The 5,345-nt window shown below is 46.2% G+C and overlaps 1 protein-coding gene across 16 annotated transcripts in view; it reads left to right on the top strand.

Annotated features, from left to right (window-relative positions):
- The window catches only part of ablim2 (actin binding LIM protein family, member 2), a 123,533-nt gene that overhangs the window by 49,139 nt on the left and 69,049 nt on the right, over positions 1-5,345 (top strand). The gene's annotated exons all lie outside the window — the stretch shown is intronic.

The following is a 5,345-nucleotide window of genomic DNA, read 5'->3' as shown; positions in this document are numbered from 1 at the left end:
CCCCCCCCCCCCCCCCCCCCCGCAGCCCACCAGTCTCACAACCTCAGAAAAGACCACGTCTGAGACTGGGACTTTGGCTGGGACGCAGAAGCATGGCATCTAGGGGAAATCTGTTTTATGGATATGTAGAACCGATGGGAACAGAGCCAGGGGTAAGAGAAGGCGGGTGGTGTCTGTACTCTGCCCCCACAGTATAATAACAACTCTCAATGGTTTTTGGGACATGAGAAATACTTTCAAAGTAATGTTGAGCTACCTAAAGGGCCGTAGCATGGAAAGTCACGCGACTGACCACCTGTGTGGAACAAATCTCTCTGCAGTACCATCTGCTGTGTCATGTAAACTCAGATGGATTCTGATTGGCTGTCAGTGTCTCCAGCAATCAGCAAAATCGCTGGGAAAGTGATCCCAACGATATTGTCCGCCACTGCCCCTTGTCGTTATACTGTAGTTGTGGTGTGGACTCCTCCATCCACTGTAGTTAGAATCCTTTTGAAAGCTATATATTTCTAGTTATTGTTATTGTTCTTGGTGTGGACGGTCCTTTAGACCTGCTGGTGGCAGAGGTGTAGAAGTAAACCTGCATAATCTTTGCATTAGGTTAAATGTTTGTGATTTTTGACATGTGTGACCTTTAAGGGGACAGGAGTCCAGAGCAGTGCTCTGCAGCAGATTTACCATTCTTGTGAGGTCATTTCTAAGGATATTGTTATTGATAGTTTGGCAATAAAACGGAATTAGCTAAGAAAGTTATAACTGATGGATCGGTCAACTACTGTGTGTGTGTGTGTGTGTGTGTGTGTGTGTGTGTGTGTGTGTGTGTGGGTGTGTGTTGGTGTGTGTGTGTGTGTTTCGGGTTGGGTGGCTGCAAGGGTCAGATTCTTGGAATGCATGCGTTCACTGTGTGTGTGGATGTGGGTAGCGACTGTAATTTATAGGAGTGTGTGCGTGCGTGCGTGCTGTGTGTGTGTGTGTGTGTGTGTGTGTGTGTGTGTGCGTGCGTGTTTGCGCCCCTCCCAACCCCAGGCTCTCAGCACGAGCTTTGTGTCAGACCGCTGTTGTTGTCAACACGTACTGCGGTTGCTAGGCAATTTGGCAGTCTCCGAGTGTATCATCTTTAATCTTACAGTGACCAGCAGACTCCCTGTCTCTACACGCTTCACCCCCACCCCCCACCCCCCCCTCCTTCTTCTCCTCCATCTTTATTACTCTATGAAAACGGGATGAGAACGTGCACACTCATTATGCACATAGTTTTGCATTTTTATCATTTTTTTTACGACTTTGTGTTTTTAAATTTAGTTTAGTTTTAATTCGTATTTAAAGGGGGTTTGCTAGTTTAGTTTAACATTTTTGAAAATGCTTAGTTTGAGTGTAGTTTTTATTAGTTTTAGTCTTTTTTTGTAATAGGGTCTGGGGCAAGATTCAGAAATAGTAGTAGTAGTGTTTTCAACTTTGGTTAGGTCAAACCTTTTGAAGTCAATCGACTCACACAGTTGTGTGGACTTCCTAGTATCAATCCACATAATAACCCACCTTCCCCCCCGCTTTTGGTGTTACTGCATATTTACTGACCAGCTATTGGGTAGCCGGTGAAAGCCCTCCATGCCCCGTACCCATACCTCCATGCCCTGTACCCATACCTCCTCCCTGACCCATACCTCCATGCCCTGTACCATACCTCCATGCCCTGTACCCATACATCCATCCCCGTACCCTCATGCCCTCCCATACCCATGCCCTGTACCCATACCTCCACCCTACCCATACCTCCATGCCCTGTCCCCCATACCTCCATGCCCGACCCAACATCCAGCCCGTACCCATACCTCCATGCCCTGTACCCATCCACCTACATGCCCTGTACCCATACCTCCATACCGTACCCATACCTCCATGCCCTGTACCCTACCTCATGCCTGTCCCCATACCTCCATGCCCTGTACCCATACCTCCATGCCCTGTACCCATACCTCCATGCCCTGTACCCATACCTCCATGCCCTGTACCCATACCTCCATGCCCCGTACCCATACCTCCATGCCCCGTACCCATACCTCCATGCCCTGTACCCTACCTCCATGCCTGTAACCCATACCTCCATGCCTGTACCCAACCTCATGCCCTGTACCCCTACTCCAGCCCGTACCCATACCTCCATGCCCTGTACCCATACCTCCATGCCCTGTACCCATACCTCCATGCCCTGTACCCATACCTCCATGCCCTGTACCCATACCTCCATGCCCTGTACCCATACCTCCATGCCCTGTACCCATACCTCCATGCCCTGTACCCATACCTCCATGCCCTGTACCCATACCTCCATCCCCTGTACCCATACCTCCATGCCCTGTACCCATACCTCCATGCCCTGTACCCATACCTCCATGCCTTCTACCATACCTCATGCCCTGTACCCATACCCCATACACTGTACCCATACCTCCACCCGTACCCATACCTCCATGCCCTGTACCCATACCTCCATGCCCTGTCCCCTACCCTCCTGTCCCATACCTCCACTGTACCCATACCTCCATGCCCTGTACCCATACCTCCATGCCCTGTACCCATACCTCCATGCCCTGTACCCATACCTCCATGCCCTGTACCCATACCTCCATGCCCTGTACCCATACCTCCATACCCTCCTTGTGCGCGCTTCTGAAATGTACTTTTGAACTGTGCACTTAAAGCCGCAAAGGTAGAATTTAAAATCTCAATATTTGTAAAAAAAAGAGAGATTTCAACTCTTAATAGTAGTTTGAAACAACAACTGTGGCACACATCAATGCATGTAACTACTTTGTTTCAATATTCATTGATTAATAATTCACCAAAACAACTTTTACTACTTTTTATGGATTTGCTATGGCTTGTTAAAGAGTTCTGATTAGTAGAGAATGACTTACACCCCAGTGTGTTGTGGCTGAACATTGTGCAGCTGTTAAGGAGTTAGAACCTCATGTCTTACTGATTGAGCTCAGTTTGTGCCTTCCTTGTCTTGCCGAGCTTTTATCTTTGAAAAGAAATTAACTAATTGTCATAACTACGCGCCTCGGGTCAAACATACTAATTACTCATGCATATTAACTCAATAGTAATAGTTTGAAGTCATCATCTGGCAGTTACTGGAGGTCATGATTAATCACAGAGCATGTTGTTTGTTGGCTTTCCAAAGAGCTTAATGAGGAAGGGTGAGACCACTGCTCACTCCACCCAGTTCACACAGCATACGCCCGGCCATTCCCCTTATCCATGACTCCGAAGCATGGCCGCATTAATGGAATATCCAACTAATTTAGGTTATTACATTTGCTTATTATCCAAGGGTTTGGTGGCTAGCCTGTTTGCTATTGAAACTTCCAGATGTGGAGTCACAAGAATGTGAAAGTCACGGCTGGAAATGAAACAAAGCACAGCGAGCTGCTGAGTGTGTGTGTGTGTGTGTGTGTGTGTGTGTGTGTGTGTGTGTGGGGGGGGGGCAGTTCAAACCTGAACATCAGTGAGATTAGAAACATCTGATAGCAGCCAAGTTCAACAGATTAGTGCTTACGTAGAAGTTCTTTCAGCGTTTTCTTTATAGATGTCGGATGATAATTAAATCAGGTGAAATAGCTTCTCCTTTTAGTCTGTCATCGACGGACCATAAACCCCCACACTCCTCCATCAAGGTCTACCTCACCTCTGCCCCACTGCACTCTATCAAAAGATATCACAGGCGACCTGGAAGGGAAGCCAGCCAGTGACCCCCCCGCCAGCAGTCTAACGGTGCCAGGTCTAAAGTGAGGAAGCGTCAACGCTCAGCTAGCCATGTGTAATTAACACCAGGCAGAGAGGAGGACCGGATTAATACGAGGTAGTGGTACCCTCTTTAGCACTGGCCCGATATCAAAGTAGCTGCTAATAGTAAACACAGCCTCAGTGTCTCTGCACTGTTTAAACATGGCTGGATTAGCCCAGGGCCAAAATAAGATGAGGACCCCCATTGACTCCCTGTATATTTAATCATTTAACCCTCGTGTTGTCTTCCCGTTAAACATGAACTTGTCCTTCCAGGTCAAAATAGAATTTTTTTATGTGCTTTTCCGAGGTTTTTGTCATTTTTTTCTGATTTATTTGTCACTTTTTCCTTTTTTGGGGGGCTTTTTTTAAAAACCTGAGCAGGTTTAACAACAGGTTTTACACTTATTCTTGGAATTCATGGTCAACAAACCTCTTTTATATCAAATTATACATAGGTTTTTAGTTACTAGGGCAGAAATTATGAATTATTTGGACTAATAGTTAAGATCAGAGGATGTTGAGTGGATCTCAGATGGGTAGATGTCAAAGTTTAGTCTGGATACTGTTTGAAAACCAATAGAAAAAGAACTCAAATGCTATAAGATTAACTAAAACACCCAAAAAACTCAATGAAAGTAATGTTGTATGGAATCATCCATGTTATTTTTGGGCAATTTGGGTGACAGAAATCCATATTTCTGATATTAAACACTCAGAAACGGGTCAGTTTGACCCGAGGACAACACAAGGGTTAAGACACAAATTATCAAGGTGTAGGTAAAAACAGCAAAGCTTGTACAAATGCAATATCCAACATAAAGTGCCAAAACAACGACATGGGACGGCCTGGCGAGATGGGACGGCCTGGTGGTCCAAGGCTACAGCCCCCCAATGTTTAATGAACCTTTCAGAAGCTTTTAGCTCAGAGAAATCCCAGTTATCGGCTCTCCCTCTCCTCTCTTTGGTCACGGGAGTCTGCGTTTGCCAGGTTATTTTGTCTCAAGCCTTTCGCAACGTTAGACTATGCGAAGCTCGACAAAAGACCTAATATGTGTGAATGTACAGCTGGAAGGTTGAGTCGTAAGTAGAAAGTAGAGGTGAAATGGCTTGGATTGGACTGCTAAAAGACATTTAAAACCCCAGAAATACCCAGCTCCATCTCGCTGAGGTCCAAGTATGTCAGCAAAGTACAGTTCATGCCTCCAATGACACTAGAGGTCAGGAAATGGTTAGGCCGCCCTCCAATCTGCACTACACAGCGTTGCTGGAGCACGTTCCAGGACATCTGTGGATTTAGTCATGACACATCAGGACACTTGTTTCATTTCACACACATCCCACTTTAATTGATTTATACAGAAGTGGCTTTTAGGAAGCGCGCACTAGTAGTTACTTTTGGATGGTCATTCTGTAATATAACAGGTTTTTCTTTTGAGTTGGAGTCCAGACCCGGGAGGGATCCAGGTCTGCTGGCTTAGAAAGGGGTGGTGCTTGGAGAAGGAGCAACTTTATAAGGGAGGTGGCCTACTTGGACACTACCACTGCTTGATGTGTCC

This window comes from Etheostoma spectabile, unplaced genomic scaffold (genome assembly GCF_008692095.1).
Source record: "Etheostoma spectabile isolate EspeVRDwgs_2016 unplaced genomic scaffold, UIUC_Espe_1.0 scaffold302, whole genome shotgun sequence".
In the NCBI taxonomy this organism is placed as follows: domain Eukaryota; kingdom Metazoa; phylum Chordata; class Actinopteri; order Perciformes; family Percidae; genus Etheostoma; species Etheostoma spectabile.
This window is presented reverse-complemented; position numbering and strand designations above follow the sequence as displayed.